This window comes from Jaculus jaculus, chromosome 10 (genome assembly GCF_020740685.1).
Source record: "Jaculus jaculus isolate mJacJac1 chromosome 10, mJacJac1.mat.Y.cur, whole genome shotgun sequence".
Taxonomy (NCBI): Eukaryota; Metazoa; Chordata; class Mammalia; order Rodentia; family Dipodidae; genus Jaculus; species Jaculus jaculus.
Genome location: NC_059111.1, coordinates 64,328,310 through 64,347,565, shown reverse-complemented (window position 1 = coordinate 64,347,565; position 19,256 = coordinate 64,328,310). Strand labels below are relative to the sequence as shown.

The 19,256-nt window shown below is 38.0% G+C and overlaps 1 protein-coding gene across 7 annotated transcripts in view; it reads right to left on the bottom strand.

Annotated features, from left to right (window-relative positions):
• The window catches only part of Ppp1r9a (protein phosphatase 1 regulatory subunit 9A), a 336,716-nt gene that overhangs the window by 207,387 nt on the left and 110,073 nt on the right, over positions 1 to 19,256 (bottom strand). The gene's annotated exons all lie outside the window — the stretch shown is intronic.

Sequence of the window (19,256 nt, the reverse complement as noted above, 5' to 3'; positions counted from 1 at the left end):
TTCCGGTGGGCTCCCTTAGGCCATTCCAATCTCTGTAATTTGTTCTTGTACTTATATATATACAACATTATCCCCTAAAGTCCTTCCCTCTCCTCTCTCCCTTATAAACCTTTTTCTAGTTTACTGGCCTCTGCTATCAATTTTTGGTTCCAGCCCACCCACAAGTCTATATATTTAGGATCCACATATGAAAGAGAACATGTGAAGTTTGGCTTTCTGGGCTTGGGTTACCTCACTTAATATAATCCTTTCCAGGTCCATCCATTTCCCTGCAAACTTCATAATTGCACTCTGCTTTACTGTTGTGTAAGTGAACATCTTTATTATCCATTCACCTGTTGAGGGACATCTAAGCTGGTTCCATTTCCTAACTATTGTGAATACAGCAATAATAAACATTGTTGTGCACATATCTATAAGGTAGCGAGAAGAGTCTTTAGGATGTATGTCTAGGAGTGCTATAGCTGGACCATATGGTAAACCTATTTTTAGCAATCTCAAGAACCTCCACACTGACTTCCACAATGGCTGGTCCAGACTACATTCCAACCAACAGTGTAGAAAGGTTCCCCTGTTTCTGCATCAATGCCAGCATCTATTGTCATTTGTTTTCTTGATGATAGCAATTCTAAGAGGACTAAAATGGAATCTCAAAGTAGTTTTAATTTGCATTTCCCTGATGGCTAAGGATATAGAACACTTTTTTAGATGTTTATATGCCATCTGTATTTCTTCTGGTGAGAACTCTCTATTTAGTTCCACAGCCCATTTTTTAATTGAGTTGTTTGATTTCTTATTGTTTTGCTTTCTGAGTATTTATATATTCTGGATATTAATCCTCTGTCAGATGTATAGATAGCAATGACTTTCTGTTGGCTGTCTCTTTGCTCTATTCAGTGTCCTTTGCTGTACAAAAGCTCTATAAGTTCATGAGATCCCAGTGGTTGATTAGTGGGTTTATTTCCTGAACAATTATGGTTATAATCACAAAGTCATTGCCTATGCCAATATGTTGAAGGGTTTTCCCTGCCTTTTCCTCTAGCAGTTTCAGAATTTCATGTCTGATATGAAGGTCCTTGGTACATTTTGACTTGATTCTTGTGCATGGAAAAAGACAAGAATATATTTTCATCATTCTACATATAAATATCCAATTTTCCTAGCACCACTTATTGAAGAAGCTGTCTTTTCTCCAATGAATATTTTTAGCATTTTTGTCAAAAACCAGATGGCTGTAGTTATCTGGATTAACATCTAGTTCCTCTATTGTGTTGCACTGATGTATGTGTGTTTCTTTGTATCACTACCATGCTGTTTTTGTTACCGTGGCTTTGTAATATAGCATAATATCAGTATGGTGATACCACCAGCCTCATTTTTGTTAGTTCTTCCATGACCATCTGGTAAATACACCAGTGAATCCATGTAAGCCAGAACATTTTTTGTTTTTGTTGGGAGACTTGTTTTTTTTAAAAAATTTTTATTTATTTATTTGAGAGCGACAGACACAGAGAGAAAGACAGATAGAGGGAGAGAGAGAGAGAATGGGCACGCCAGGGCTTCCAGCCTCTGCAAACGAACTCCAGACGCGTGCGCCCCCTTGTGCATCTGGCTAACGTGGGACCTGGGGAACCAAGCCTCGAACTGGGGTCCTTAGGCTTCACAGGCAAGCGCTTAACCACTAAGCCATCACTCCAGCCCAGTTGGGAGACTTTTTATAACTGCTTGGATCATTATACTTGTTATGGGTCTATTTAAATGATTTATCTCATCTTGATTTAGTTTTGGTAGATCTTATGAAAAAAGGAAATCATTCATTACTTTCCGATCTTCAAAATTAGAGTAGATGTTCTTAAAGTATGTCCTTATCATTTTCTGAATTTCTTTGTTATCTATTGTAATGGTACCTATTTCACCTCTAGTTTTATTAATTTCTCTATTATTTCTCTTCTGGTCAGATTTGTTAAGGGTTTATCAATCTTGTTTATCCTTTCAAAGAACCAACTCTTTGTTTCAATGATTCTTTGGATTTTTTTTTCTTTTTTTTGGTTTCCATTTCACTGAGTTTTGCCCTAATCTTTATTAATTATTTCTGTGTACTGATTTTTGGTTTGCCTTATCCTTCTTCTTCCAAGGCCTTAAAGTAAATTGTTTACTTGTTAACTCTAGAATTTATTAATATAGGCACTTGGAGCTATATATTTTCCTCTTATGACTGCCTTCATTGTGTCCCAAAGGTTTTTATATGCTATATTCTCAACAGCATTTGAGTCTATTAATTAACAATAATATGAATAAATTAATAATATTAATATTAATTAATAATTAATTTGACTTCCTTTTGATTTCTTCAATGGCCCATTCATCATTCAATCCTGTACTATTTAGTCTCCATGAATTTCTTTATGCTCTGCAGTTTTTCTCGTTACTGATTTGTAATTTAATCCCATTGTGGTCAAATAGAGTAAAAGGGATTATTTCAGTTTTCCTGTATTTGTTAAGGTTTGCTTTGTGTACTAATATATGATCTATGTTGTAGAGTATTCCATGTGCTGTTGAGAAAAAAAATGTATATTCTGCAACATTTGGATGGAATATTCTGTAGATATTCGTTAGGTCCATTTGGTCCATGACATCATTTAATCCAGATGTCTCTCTGCTTACTTTTTGGTGGGATAACCTGCCAATTGATGAGAGTGAGGTAGTGAAGTCACCCATTACAATTGTGTTTGGTGTTATCTGTGACCTTAAATCTAATGTTTGGTTGGTAAAATTAGAAGCCCCTGTGTTAGGTGCATATATGTTTAGGATTGTAATATCCTCCTATTGGAGTGTTCCTTTAAGCAGTATAAAGTGACCTTCTTTATCTTTCCTCACTAATGTTAGTTGAAGTCTATTCTGTCAGATATTAGGATAGCAACCCCTGCTTGCTCTTTAGGCCCATTTGCTCGAAATACCATTTTCCATCCTTTCACCCTAAGCCAGTGTCTTATCTTTTTTGAGAGATGAGTGTCCTGGAGGCAACAAAGAGCAGGATCCTGCCTTTTAATCCAGTCTGCAAGCCTGTGTCTTTTGATTGGGACATTGAGGCCATTGGTATTAAGAGTTATTATTGAATGTATATGTTTATTCTCACCATTCTTCTTAGTTTGCAGTGCTTCCTGTTTCCCTTTACTCTCTTGTTTTAACTGTTATTTGAGGTTTTTTTTTTTTTTTCTTTTTTTCCTGTTTCCTCATGTGTGTGCTTTGCTTTCTCTTCAGCGTGAAGGATTCCTTCAAGTGGTTTCTGTAGCTGGCTTAATTGTCATAAATTCCGTTTGCCTGTTTTTGTTGTGGAATGTCCTTATTTCTCCTTCAATTTGGATAGAGAGCTTTGCAGGATAAAGAAATCTTGGTTGGCAGTTGGTATCCTTCAGGACTTGGAATATATCATTCTGAGCCCTTCCAGCTTTTAAAGTTTGTGTTGAGTCATTTGCTGTGATTCTGATGGGCTTGCCTTTATAGTTGACTTGCTTTTTCACTCTAACTGCTTGTAATATATTTTATTTGGCTTGCATGCTTAGTGATTTAATGGAGAGGAGAAGTTCTTTCCAGGTTTTGTCTGTTTGGTGTTCTAAAAGCTTCTTGTATCTGCACTGGCATTTCTTTCCCAATTTGGGGAAATTTTTCTTCTGTGATTTTGTCAATAATGCCTTCTACACGTCTGGATTGAAATTCTTCTACTATACCCTTAATTCTTATATTTGACCTTTTTGTAGTATCCCAGTATCCCGTCTACTTTGAAATTCCTGCCCATACCTTCCTATTAGCTTGTCTTTCTCTGTGTTGGACTATATTAGATCTACCACCTGGTCTTCAAGTTTAGATATTCCATTCTCACTTTCATCCATCCTACTGGTGAGACTTTCCATAGAGTTTTTTTATTTGACTGAGTTTTTCAGTGCTAGTATTTCTGCCGGGTTCTTCTTCAGTATTTCTATGTCCTTAGCCATGTCTTGTAGTAACCTCCTTACTTCATTAAGCTGGTTTCCTGTGTTCTCTTGGACTTTCTTCAGGAGTCTGCTTTCTTCTTTAATTCCTTTATTTTCTTCTTTGATTTCTTTGAGTATAGATGAAATCATTTTGTTTTGAAATGTTTGTCAGGCATTTCATCTAAAACAGTCTCATTGGGGACTTCTAATGGATTTATAATTTTTGGTGGAATTGTATTGTCTGAATTCTTTGTGTTTCTTGTATCATAATGCTGCAATTTTTGCATCCTGAGTTGATTTGGTGCTTAGGTTTTCAAAAAAATCTACAGCGCTTTTAGATTTGGAAATCCAACTTGGTGTACCTTCAGAGTAGGAGTTTAAGGTGCCAAATGTAGCTCTTGTATTCCAATTCAACCACAGAAGTCATCATGGGTGTTGAGTTTGCCTGCTATTAAGTATTCTAGTGGACTGGGTGGAGCAATTTACTGGCAAATTCTAAATTCAACTGTGCAACATGCACATTCAATAAAAACCAGCACAGAGTATACAAGAGACCATTTGGTCCCTGCTCCTACAGCTAGGTGCCAAGTGGGCACATGGATCTATTGTGGGTTCATGTGGATTGGGTCTGGGTCTGCAAGCTCTTTGGTGGGATTCTGGCTCATTTCCTCCTTTCTGATTGATCTTAGTCTCTCTTGCTTCTCTGCTGTGTCCAATTGAAACCTATATACTTTCACTTTTCAGACAAAGTGTTTATTTTCCTATGATTTTGCTCAAATCCTTCCCTAGGCTGGATTGGTATGACTCCTATGCAGCCATTTTACCCACAAGTTGTATTTTTATAAATTTTATTGTTTTTGTCAATGATATAAAGTTACAAACCTAACTTTTATTTTAATATTACATGTAACAACTGTTGATAACTAGGCATACATCTAAAGTAAGATTATAACACACATATATATGTATATATGTATGTGTATATATATTTATGCACATGTATATGTATATTTATGTGCACACACACACACACATACTGTTCATGATATTTAAAAAGAAAAAAAATCTTTGAGGCATTTAAGAAAATAGACAAAAGAGGAGATCGTCATATAGGATGAAGAGTAAATATAAAGAGGTTAATTCTCCCCCATCTAGCTAAATGGATTCAATGTACTCTCAATCTAAAACTGCAAAAATCTTCTCATAGAAATTATCAGTTAAAATGTATGTGGATATATACAAGGCCAAGAAGAAACAAGGTGATCATGAAGAAGCACAAGCGTGAGGACTCTAAGACAGGAAGTGCGAATATAAACAGCTATCAGGACCTGTGGCATTGGTCCAGCAGCACAAATGAACAAAGCAGAGACCTATCTAAATCAAACCCACTATACAGATGATTACTTAGGACAAAAGTCACACTTCATGGAAGTATGGGGTGGACACACTTTTCAATAAACTTTACAACATATGGAAAGAATGGAAAGTGACTTCATATCAGACAGACAAAAAGGATTACATCAGGTAAGTTTTCAAGTCTTAATATGAACCAAAGCAAAATCTTGAAGCATTTACACTATAACAGAGTATCTTCATTATCTTGAATCTGGGAGAATTTTATAAAACACAATATATTTGACTAACTTAAAAATAGCAAGTGTTTATATAGCAAGGAATATTGAGATGAAAGACAGAGCTGAGTGAAAGACATGGAAACTTAAACAAAATCTACATGAAATTAGCACAAACTGATGAGAAAAAAGCCCAAGAGCACAGTAGAAGGTAAAAAAAAAAAAAAAAAAATGAATGACTTTAAAACATACTTGAAATGAGTAAAATAAAATTCAAATTGTAAAATTCAGAAATGCAGAAAAGAATTGAACATGTTTCATTAAATGGGAGAAGTCAAGAAAATGATCATCTCCAGGAAGTGGACAGACACCATCTGACACCAGAACCATTTTTAAATAACCATACATCTAAATTAAGATACAACCAGGCATGGTGGCACATGCCTTTAATCCCAGCACTTGGGAGGCAGAGGTAGGAGGATTGCCATGAATTTGAGACCACCCTGAGACTGCATAGTGAATGGCAAGTCAGCCTGAGCTAGAATGAGACCCTACAGATCACATGTGTATACACACACGTACACTTTTCATGATGCCTTTATTTTAAAAAAAATACTTTAGGTTTTGTAATATTCTGTTCCTGCTCTTGAAAGGTAGCCCTGTCACATGGATGTTCTATATCTGCTCATCACTGTATATATAGTGGTTTAGAATAAAAGTAGACTCTCAGATGTACTAAAAGAACTCAAATAAGATAGTGGAAATTATCCAGAAACCTAGGGCATATAGCTCAAAATAGAAATTTTCCTTAAAAATCAACTTTTAGACTCAGATGTGTGGTGTTGGAGTCAGACTAACCATCATACATAAGACATATGACTTCCTGTTGAGATAATTGCATGGAAGAACTTGCACTGGCATAGCATGAAGGGATAGTAGTTAAATATGAGAAACCGGAGAGAGGATTTAATCAGTCATACTAATCCCCCTGTCAATTTAATGAGACAGCCCTCCTGGGAGAGTATGTTTCCCAGGATCTCAGTTTTCTCATTCAATCAAAAGAAGAAAAAATGAATGTGCCTTAGTAAAAGTGCAAGTGTTACTAGTGATGTGCTTTTGTAATATGCATATCTGAGATGTTTGTTGTGAATGTAGGTGGTCTATTAACCCTCAATGTAATCTTAAGCAACCTGAGAAGTAGAAACATTGGACACTTCTGGCTGGATACGCAAGAAAAACAACAAGCTGAATCTTTCCCATCAGCAAGCACAAAAAACAAAATTGCTTTGGGAACAGGGAAATTCTGGGCTTCGGATACCTCAGATTTCAAATCAAAATACTAATTTCTATATTACATGTTTTTTGTTTCTTCTAAAATGCTAGGGATTAAACCCAGAGACTTACACATGCTACGCAAGCATTCTAAACCTAGTTCTTTTGTTAACTTTACTTTGACACGTGGTCTATCACTAAATTGACTGAGTTGGCCTGCAACTAAGTAGCCCAAAGCTGGTCTTAAACTTGGGATCATCCTGCATCTGTCTCCCCAGTAGCTGTGAGTTCAGGTATGCATATACATGCCAAGCTCCCATGCCACGTGTCTTGAAGATCATATATCATTATGGTTGACACAGTTATTTGAAAAGGACTGACTACAAGAGGGCCACCATTTCTAAACACAAATGGGCTACAGAAAATCTAACAGAAGACAGGAACCTGAGGTTCTGACTCAGGCATTTCCCAGCTTAATGAATAATCACAGACAATGGGCAATCAATCTGGTCAAATGACTTAAAGGTCTTTTCCTATCTGTATCATCTCTTCTTCACTCTGTTTCTCCTTCTCTCATTTTTTGTTTTATTTTAGTTTTAGTTTTACATTTTAATTTTTGTTGACAACTTCCCTAAATACTGGCAATATACCATGATCATAATCTCCTCTTATTATTCTCTCTCCCCCCCCAAATCACCCCGCCACTGACTCTCTTCTTCTTTCCAAATGCTCTCTCTTCTATTTGATATCATCATGTTTTTCCCCCCACTTATTATGCAGGTGTGCTGTAGGTAATATCAGCCACTGTGAGGTCATGAATGTCAAGGCCACTATGGGTCTGGAAGACAGTATTACCAGAACTCTTCCCCTTCCTTTGGGTCTTATATTCTTCCTGCCAGCTCTTCCAGTAGTTCCTGAGCCTTGGACAGTGTGATAGTCATGTCTCAGTGCTGACTACTCCACTGTCACCTCAGAGGTCACCACCATCTGAAAAGAGAAGCTTCTCTAACCAAAAGTGAGAGTAGCACTAATATATGGGCATAAACACAAGTACTTAGTTTGGCATAGACACTTAGCCAAACAATAGTCATAGTTTCCTCCCTAGGGCCTATGACCTCCACATCCATAGGCTTTTGACTAGGTTTTCAGTATCAGCCATGAATTTTCTCCTGTAGAGCCAGCCTCAAGTCCAATCAGAGGGTAGTTGATTTCTCCCATAACAGATATAACACCATTGCACTAGTTGGTACATTTGACCTGGATTTCCAGCCATAAAACTTGTAGGGTCCATTGCTAGTTAAGACAGTTGATGACTTCTCTTCCCCCAAAAAACAAACAAACAAAAATCCAATATTAAGAGGAGTTTGAATCATTACTATAGGAAAGCATAAAACAGTTTTAGTTTTCTCAGAATCTCTATTTCTATCTGCTGAAATAATCTAGTAGGCAGCCTCATGTTGCTGTGATGAACTTCCAAATGAGGCACAGTTATAGACGAAGGAAATATATTTGAAGCTTACAGATCAAAGAGGAATGGTAGAAGGAGCTGCTGGCCCCTTTCACAGGCCCAGGCAGAGAGAAAAGCCACCATCCTAGAGCAAGCAAGCACACTTCAGGAGCTCCAGGTAAGCTCAAGCACTCTGCATATCTATAGACTAGAAGTGCAAATCTACCCACATGCCTTAAAGCTGGATTTTAGGATCTGCCCACAGTGACACCTCTGGAGACCCAAATTACAAGCTTTAAAAAAAAATACATACATATATATATATATATATATATATATATATATATATATATATACACATACATACATATATATATATATATATATATATAATTTGTTTACTTATTTATTTGAGAGAGAAAGAAGCAGAGAGGGTGGGCATGCCAGGATCTCCAGCCACTGCAAATAAACTCCAGATGCATGTGCCCCCTTGTGCATCTGACTTACATGGATCCTAGAGAATCAAACCGGGATCCTTTGGCTTTGCAGGCCACTAAGTCATCTCTGTAGCCCCTAAATTGCAAGATTTAATTAACTCCTGAATCAATTGGGGGTCATCCACTGAAACTACCACAGTAACATATCTTCCTAAAATTTCATTTAAAGTTAAATTTAAGTTATACTTTCATCTCCTATAGCTAACATTGTGAGAGTATATGTAGTGTGTGTGTGTGTGTGTGTGTGCGTGTGCGTATGTGTGTAGGGGTGTGTGGAGGTGCGTGGAGGCAGGTTAAGGGCAGATGTTGACATTAGGTGTCTGCCTTAATTGTGCTCCATTTTATTTTATTTCATTTTTAGACAAAGTCTCTCATTGACCCTGGAGTTCACAGATTCAGCTAGATTAGGTAGCCAGCAAGCACCACAGATCCCTACTTCCCCACTGCTGGGATAAGAGGTACAGGTTTTTATGAAAGTGCTGGGGATCCTACCTCATATTTACACAGCAAACACTCTACTGACTAAAACGTTGTCCCAGGCCCTTCTACAGACAATTAAGGAAGTAAGAAAAAGAAACACCTTCCATAAAATAAATTTGAAAATCTAGTATGATCATTCCAGTTTGGACATTTCCACTTGGATACACTGGGGTTGGTGTTCAACAGTGAGTGATATATGGTTTTTTGCACTACTTGGCCAGTGCTCTTTACCCACACTAAGCTCCCAGGCTCCTCACTCTGAACCACTGCATGGGTCACCAGCCCTAAAGCCTCATGATCTTATTTTATAACTAATGATCTCAGGCCTAGGAAAAGAAGATAAGCCAATTTATGCTTCTCCCATTCCTTACTACTTATTCACACACAACTTGTGTATCAATTGGGAAATCATCTGTAGATAAACTGAAGACAAAATATGTTCTGTTATCCTTGTGGGTACACATTCAAGACCATCAGCAGAGACCTCAAACAGAAAAGGGAACTATATGAACTAATTTTTCCTATACATACTCATGATAAAGTTTAATTTACAATTTATAACTAAGAAATTGATAATAACCCAGAAGAAAATGGAACAATTACAGCAATAATCAGCCTTCTGTACCACATGCTCCTGCATCCATGGGTTCAATCAAATAGAGAAAGCAATCAGAAAATGACTATGCCAAATAGGCATGGACTTTGCTATTGCTATTATTATACCTTAAACAATACAGTATAATAACTATTTACATACTTCTTATATTGTATTATGTAATAAGTAACCCAGAGGTGATTTAAAGTATATGTGAGAATGATATTTAAATATTAAGCCATTTCATTAAAGGTCCTTAAGCAGCTTTAGATTTCTGGTATCAATGATAGTCCTTAGAATCACTATCCAAGGTCACCAAGGGACAATGGTACTATAAAACAAAGTTACATCAGGGAAAGGGAGGTGAGTCAGTGGTTACAGGTGCTTACTTGCAATGCTTACTGGTCTAGGTTCAATTCCCAAATGCCTGCCGGGCGTGGTGGCACATGCCTTTAATCCCAGCACTGGGGAGGCAGAGGTAGGAGGATTATCATGAGTTTGAGGCCACCCTGAGACTCCATAGTGAATTCCAGGTCAGCATGGGCTGCAGTAAGACCCTACCTTGAAAAACAAAAAAACAAAACAAACAATTCCCAAACGCCTATGTACATATACAGATACAAAAAGTGTTGCAAATATTTTGTGGGTGTTTACAATGGCAAGAGATTCTGACATACACACACCCCCTCACACACAAATGAAAATGTTTTAAAAATCAGTTATATAGGGGCTGGAGAGATGGCTTAGCGGTTAAGCGCTTGCCTGTGAAGCCTAAGGACCCCGGTTCAAGGCTCGGTTCCCCAGGTCCCACGTTAGCCAGATGCACAAGGGGGCGCACGTGTCTGGAGTTCGTTTGCACAGGCTGGAAGGCCTGGCGCGCCCATTCTCTCTCTCTCCCTCTCCCTGTATTTCTCTCTGTGTCTGTTGCTCTCAAATAAATAAATAAATAAATAAATAAAATCAGTTATATAAATATGGGACCTCTCTCTTCTTCCCTCTCCACTTTTTACATTCTCCTTATGTGATGAAATAAAGTTAGGTGAATGACATAGGCATGATAACACAGTGTTAGTCTACCATCTAAAGATTGAACACAAGCATTTCAATGCCAAAATAGTAGATCTGATGATGGAGACAGCTAAATTACTAATGAGTGGGTAGAATATCTAACATGGATACAATGAACAAAGGGATGATTCAAGACTTTATCACTCTATTCAGAATAACATACAACTTAAAGCTTATAATTTACTTACTTTAAATTTTTCTTCTAAATATTTCCAGAGCATTATATGGAAAATGAAAGTGGATAAGAAGGACCACTATTATATGATTTTTTCACCATATAAAAGAAAGAGGTTTTGTGGATCTGATTTCAAATGTTTTGATCTTATTGAATGAATGATCAGGTGACAGGCAGCTTTGTATATGTATTAAATATTTGGAGATTAATAATTTTCAGTGAGATTAATAATTTTTATAAATATTTTTCCTAGATCCTGAGATATGTGATCTCTATTTCAGAGATGAGGAAAATGATACTCTTAGACAATTATATAATACTACTGTGCTGGTAATTTTAATGGTCAGAGCTGTTCATCTTGAATCCCAAACCTGGGATTTGAACACTGAAACACTGACATTTGGTGTGGGAAGAAGCCTGGAATATTCCCTAAGGAGATTTAACATTAAAACTAAAGGATTGGCTCAGTTGGATAAGATAAAGAGAAACCGGAGGTGGATGTACTGATGACTGGTTCCATCTCTCTTATACTGTTATGACCTGGTCCACCTAGCAATTCAGCAAAGCAGTGTATAAGCCCTAGAATGCCTCTACCCACCAAGCTCAGAAAAGGCTTGGTTTAACACTTAGCAGATAACTACAGGCTATGTACCTATCATTTCATGAACTAAAGCCAACTACAATGGCAATGTATATCAGCTCTGATTCAACAAATACATTTCAGAAATTAAAAAAAAAAATCAGGACACTAGGGAGATAGCTCAGTAGGTAAAGTGCTTGTCATGCTAGTGTGAGCACTTATGTTTGGTTCCTGGGAACCCATGAAAATAGTGGGTATGATGGTATGCACCTGTTATCCCAGCACTCAGGATAAAAATGCAAAAGGACCCTCACAGCAAGCTGGCTAGCTAGACTGGCTGAATTTATGAGGTTGGGTTCAATAAATAAGGTGGAGTCGAGCTGATGAAAACAATCAATCTCTAGGCCTACACACATGCATGCATGCATGCATGCACATGCATATACATACACACATTCATGTGTATGCAGACATACAAACATGCATAAACACATTCACACACATCATATACATATGCAAAAATAAATAAATATAGATAAATAAATTAAATGTCAAAAATAATGTTCCAAGAAAGCAATAACAAAACTCTGACTAAAAAACAAAGACATGCTTCAACATAAGGTCTTCTTCCTCTATGACATGTTAGATAAAATTCCCATTTGGAGGGCTGGAGAGAGAGCTTAGCCATTAAGGTGCTTGTCTGTGAAGCCTAAGAATTCATGTCTGAATCTCCAGGTCCCATGTAAGCCAGATGCACAGTGACGCAAGCATGCAATGTCACACATGCACACAAGGGGCTCACGCATCTAGAGTTTGTTTGCAGTGGCTGAAGGCCCTGGCATGTTCATTCTCTCCCCCAATCTCTCTCTCACTCTCGCTCTTGCTCTCTCTCTCTCTCTGCCTTTATCTCTCAAATAAATTTTTAAAATTCCCATTTGGAGATTGATCATCATAATTTTAGCACTGCAGTGTTACAAGTTGGCTATGCCAACTTATTTACCAAACTTATTAACAGAAAAACACCCTTAAAGAACATTAAAAAAAGATCCTTTTCAGGCTCCAGCCATCCCCCTGTGGTTAAACAGTTAAACAACATTAAAAATATATTCTAGGCCAGGTCTGGTGGTGCATACCTTTAGTCCAAACACTCTGAAGGCTGAGGTAGGAGGATCACTGGGAGTACAAGGCCAGCCTGGGAGTACACAGAGAGTACCAAGTCAGTCTGTGCTAGATTGAGACCCTGCCTTGAATGAATAAATATATATATCAAACTGCCTCATAAGTATAACATCATAACATCATAAGCTATTGTCTGATATTATCTTAATCACAATTTTCCTTATTTTTTGAATATTTTTCTAAACCAAAATCTGGTCTACTACTAATGGGCTCAGAACTTTGTCATATTTCCAGAATACTAGAAAGTTCCATTAGGACTTCCTAACCACAAGAAGAAGAGCAATAATACATTTCAACTGATGATTTTATTTATTGTTTAAAATCTGCCATGCACATCCACAGTATCTTTTTCCCACTATGAAAAAGACTGTTAGAAGCAGTATAGGAAAGCATTTCATGCAAAGAGCACAGAGGGCCTCTGTATGTCAACACTTATCAATGCCGCAGTGTCTAGGATGTAGTCTGGAGAGTGCCCTCCCAGAGGTAAGTATTAAGTGAAGCTCCTCAAACAGAAGCCACAGCTGTGACACTCACACCAAACACAGCAGCTCTGTTTGCCTTGGCTTTTTAAAAATAACTTCTGAGAATTTCTTCTGAGGCCAACCCACAAACAGACTGTTCACACTGACCTCCTTGTTGTCCAAGTATGGTCTACAGAGCAAAACCACAATGTGTGGTCAGTAAAGCTATCTTCCTGCTACATGGCCCACTGAAAGAGGGCCATTGTATCAACACAGTCCCACCTGAAACAACTGCTGTGTGTTCCACCCCTGTCACCAGTGAACATGTCTCTGCAGAAGTTGTTTGCACATATTAAACAGGATATTCTGCATATAATCAGTGTATTAAGAGCAAAACTCACTAGTATATTCTAAGAACATTAAACTTCATAGAAAGCATTTTCTCTGAATTAAAAAAAATCTTGAATCTTCACCCCAATATCTCACATTCTATTGGGTTAACTGAACTGCCATGACTTCCAATTAAAATTTATCTACATTGGGCTGGAGGGATGGCTTAGCAGTTAAGGCATTTCCCAGCAAAGCAAAAGGACCCAGGTTTGATTCCCCAGGACCCACATTAGCCAGATGCACAAGGTGGCACATGCATCTGGAGTTTGCAGTGGCTGGAGGCCCTGGCGTACTTGCGGGTGCACTCTCTCTCTCTCTCTCTTGCTATTAAATAAATAAATAAATAAATAAATAAATAAATAAATAAATAAAATTTATCTAGATTAACTGCATATTGACATGTGGAGTTATATGAACAATGTATTTGTAAATCATTTTGGTAAATTTTTTTGAGACAGAAACTTACTATGTAGCCAACATTGGTCCTGAATTAATGATCCTCCTACATCCAACTCCCAAGGGCTAGGATAACAGATATGTACCACCATACCTGGCTTATGTTGTTAATTTTATATATATATATATATATATATATATATATATATATATATATATATATATGTATGTATGTATGTGTGTATATATATGTGTATGTATATATGTGGAAAGAGAGAGAGATTGAGAGAGAGAGAGAGGGAGAGCGAGAGGGAGAGAGAGTTGGGTTTTTTGTTTTGTTTTGTGTTGTGTTATTTTGTTTTTCCAGGTAGGGTTTCACTCTAGTCCAGGCTGACCTGGAATTCACTATGTAGTCTCAGAGTAGCCTCAAACTCACAATTATCCGCCTACCCTACCTTCAAATTGCAGGTATTAAAGGTGTGCGCCACCATACCCAGCTTAATTCTTTATTTATATTTTTTTTCAGGGTAGAGTCTCACTGTAGCCAGGTTGAACTCACTTTGTGCTGGGATTAAAGGTGTACACCACCATGCCTTGCTATTTGATTAATTTTTAAATTTCTCTTCAGCAGAGCATTTGTGTGTAGGAATGTGTACATGTGCACATGGGGGGAAAAGGAATGCATCTGCACATGTATGTGCAAATGCGTGGAGGCCAATGATCAATATCAGGTGTCTTTCTCATTCATCTTCTACCTTATTTTCAAGATTCTCACTGACTCTGGAGCTAACAAGTTGGGCTAGACTATGCTACCAGCAAGCACGAGTGATTCTCCCATCTTGGCCTCACTAGCACTGGGATTCTAGGCATATGTCACTCTGTTGGACTTTTACATGGATGCTGGGGATCCAAGCTCAGATTCTCATACTTGCACCTTACTTGCCTTACCACCCCTGCCCCTGACTACAGCATTTCAGATTGCTATTCCAAATGATTACAAATACCATTTGTGGTATATCACTATTCAGAGGTATGGATTTTGGAGTGCTTGGGAATTTTTACATTAGGAATGTTCAGTATCTGTTAAGTGAAAGAACACTTGATATGTGTGGAGCACAACTCCCTTGCTGAATGTTCTGGAGATGTCTTCTCTCATTATTGTCTTTTGTGAAATAACCTTGCTGTACTGTTTCCCAAGGTTCAAATGTTAAGCTCTACATTATCTTTTCAAAGCAGTATACTTGTATATTTTATAGGTTGGCTTATGAACCAGTTTAATTTTTCTCATGTTTAAGATAATGGTTGATATTCATTTATTTCAAGATGGTTAACTAGTTGACCCAGTGCTGTTTCTCAAAGACTTTTCCTTTCACCTTTTATCTACATTGGCACTGTCAAGAACTATGAAGATTCTAAAATTTCATCTTATCTGCAAGCCACAAGCCTACCATGGCTTCCTTGGTACTGGTAGGAGACCTCAAACACTTGAGTAAGACACACAGCACTTTGTTACCCTCAGGCTATACATGGTTTATGCTGACTGACCAGATCTGGATTTACCTGTGAGGAATTATCTAAAGCGTTTCAGCCTCTGAGCATGCCTACGAGGGATTATCTTGATTAGACAGAGGCAGAAAAGCCCTCCTTCTTGTGGGTAGCACCATTCCATGGGTTGGGGTCCTAGACTATAGAAAAAGGAGACAGCATTTATCATTGTCACCTTATTGCATACACAATGAGATCAGCTGTTTCATATTCCTGCCAGGATGCCTTCTCCACCATGATGGACTGTAAGCTCCAGCTGTAAGCCCAAATAAACCCTTCCTCCATTAAACTAATTTTATCAAGCATTTATCCCAGTGGGGGGTCAGCTAATGCAACATGTGAGGCTGTATAGTATCATAAGTCTAGCTGTTCACTCACTGCCCAAGTCCAAGCTTTAACAAAGCAGCCAGCTTGGTGACAGCTGTGGTCAGTATCACAGTGGAGCAAAAACAACCTCACAAGTCACAAGTCCCGCAAAGGAGCTATTAGCAAAACTGCCCAGCCACTGCCTGAGTGAGAGATACTTACTATCTATCCTGCTCAGAACACAAAACCAGTCCCTTACCCAAAGAAAAGCCCTGTCTTGATCTTTCTTGTGTGCTATACAAATATCCTGGAAAGATAGTATAGGACAAAAACATTAACATATCTTGCTGAAAAGAAGTATACAAATGTCCACGAACCAGGCTAGATCGATGGTATAGCAGTTAAGAGCTCTTGTTTGCAAAGTTAATGGCCCAGGTTTGATTCCCAGGTATCCACATAAAACCAGAATGCACAAAGTACACAGGTTGAGAAGTCTCTAATTGTTGTTAAAGAATAGTGTCCCAGGGTTAATACACATCTAGTGGCTATGTGATTTATTTCTTTTTTTTTAAATTACCCCAAGTACAGAATGCCAAGTAAACAGCAGAATACTCTATCAGTAGTGCAGATCATCCTTTCATATGCTGTTGTACTTAAATTGCTAATATTCTGTGTGTAGCCCATGTTAGCCTTGAAGTCATTATGTAGCCCAAGCTAGCTTTGAACTTGCAGCAATCCCCTTGTCTCAGCCTCCTGAGTGCTAGGTCAACAAGTCTCTGCCACAACACACAGCTTTTTTTCAATGTTTTTAGTCTAGTTTTAGCAGCATAGTAATTCATTTTCCTTAACAGATATGGAATTGTTCACAGTATTTAAGGCCTTAACAATAACATAATAATGTATTGAAATAAGCATATTTCTGGGTCTGAGAAGATAGCTCAGAAGTGAAAAGCACTTTGCTTGCAAAGCCTTCTAGCCTGGGGTCAATTTGCCAGTAGCCACATAAATCCAGATTCACAAAGTATTGCATGCATGTGTAGTTCTTTTTTAGTGGCAAGAGGCCCTGGCATGCTCATATTCATTCATTCTCATTCTTTCCCTCTCTTCTTGCAAATACATAAATAAAAACAAATATCAATAAAAATTATAGCATATTTCATAAGTAGATAGTATCTTCTTACTGTCCTTTAAGCATCTGTGGTACTACTGTGATAGACTCTTTACTTTTTTTTTTTTTTTTTTTTTTTGAGGTAGGGTCTCACTCTAGTTCAGGTTGACCTGGAATTCACTATGGAGTCTCAGGGTGGCCTCAAAATCATGGCAATCCTCCCAACTCTGTGTGCCGAGTGCTGGGATTAAAGGTGTGTGCCACCACGCCCAGCACTCTTTACATTCTTCATATTGATAGCTTTTGTGTCTTCTTTACCTGACTTATCTTTCATCTAGCATCCATGAATTCTGAGAAATCTGTGGTTATCTAAATTATGATTCCATTCTATGCAATAAGTCATTTGCCCTTGCTGTTTTCAAGATGTTTTTCCTTGTCTTTGGTTTTCAGCATTTTATGATTTATCTAGACAAGGTTTACTTTGAATTTATCTTGTATGATGGTCTTTGAGCTACCTGAATCCTAAAATTTGTTTTTCCCTAACTTTTTACATATTATTCTTTCAAACTCATTTTCATCTTCTCTCCTTATAGGAGTGTAATCACAGCAACACTGAATCTCTTGGTATTACTGAATAAGTTCCCAATGCTATGTTCACATCCTATCAGCCTCTTAGCTCTTCTTTTCAACAAAATGATTTCTGTTGATTTATATTCACTGATTCACTAGTTTGACATATTCTAATTTTCATCTAACAGAATTATAAATCCAATGAAAATGAACTTTAGAAATGAGATACAAAAAGGCATTTTCATAAAATATTTGTATCATTAATGTGTGTGTAAATTATGTACAATAGTATACTAGGTAGATTTTTTTTAACATAGATAGATCAATACAGAAATAGATAATTGTGTGGATGAGAAACAACCATTTAATATATTTATGTAATAACTACATTTAAAATATTTATTAAAGAGTAAAGTAGCAAATGCACAGTGAAAGGAAATGACCAAAGTTAGCATCAATCACCAAATTTTATCATGTGGCTACAGTTATAAGGCAAGAAAAGAAAATGAAGTCATTTCATCAGTATTACCACCAACACTGCTTACCTTGAGGTCTGATCAAGAAGAAACACTAGGAAACTCCAAGTGAGGAAATTTTTACAAAACAACTGGCTGTCGATATCATGAAAGCCTGAGAATTGCTACAATAACATAACTAAACTCAAAGCCTAAGTGTACCTGGACTTGATTCTAAGCCAGAATTTTCTTTTCTTTCACTACAAAAGCCATTAATGACCCCCACACACAGTGCTATGATTTAAATATGAAATGTACCTTACAGACTCACAGGTTTGAACACTTGGTCCCCAGCTGATGGCTCTGGTTTGGGAAGGTTGTGGAACTTTAGGAGGTAGAGCTAACGGGCATAAGCACACATTATTTCCACATAAAGAAATTGCCAACCTGGGCTTTACTCCCTTCTAGCTGCTAATGGGCTGGAACTCTTTATAATCTCTCCTTTTTCCTTCTCTTATTCTTCTTTATTTCCTTTCCTTGTTTTAATCTAATAAGTCTCTCTTAAGAAAGAGAGAGACTTCCGGTTAAGATGGCGGCGTAGGTACCACGCCAAAGCAGCCTAGGGGGGAAAAAAGACCAAAAAATCTCAGCAAAATACACACTTTTACTAAAAAGTGAGGTGTATAGGAAATTGAAGTGGCAGCGGAGAAGTAGAAGAGTTATAGAGCATCCAGAGCCTGCACAGGCGGGAAATGCGGCTCCGGCAGCTCGGCCAACCACCAAGGCCGCAGCACACCAGAAAGCCGCCAGACTCGGCTCGAGCCGCAGGAAAAGCCAGGTGCGGGCGCTTCCCTCACACCGTGCTCCCCGCAACTCAGGAAACGTGAGGGGAGAGCAGCAGCGAGCAGAAGAACGCGTGAAGCAGCGAGAGAACCAGAGCAGCTGCGGCTCCCTCCCCTCCCCCACTGCCTGAGCCCAGCTCCGGCGAACAGAGCAGCGGCCTGGGACCCAGTCACGCCAACTTGGGAAGGGGTTGCTATCCTAATATCAGATGGTAGACTTCGGTCCAACATTGGTCAAGAAAGACAAGGAAGATCACTTTATATTGATTAAGGGCACACTCCAACAGGAGGGCATTACAATCCTAAACATACATGCACCTAACATGTGGGCTCCCAAATTCGTCAAAC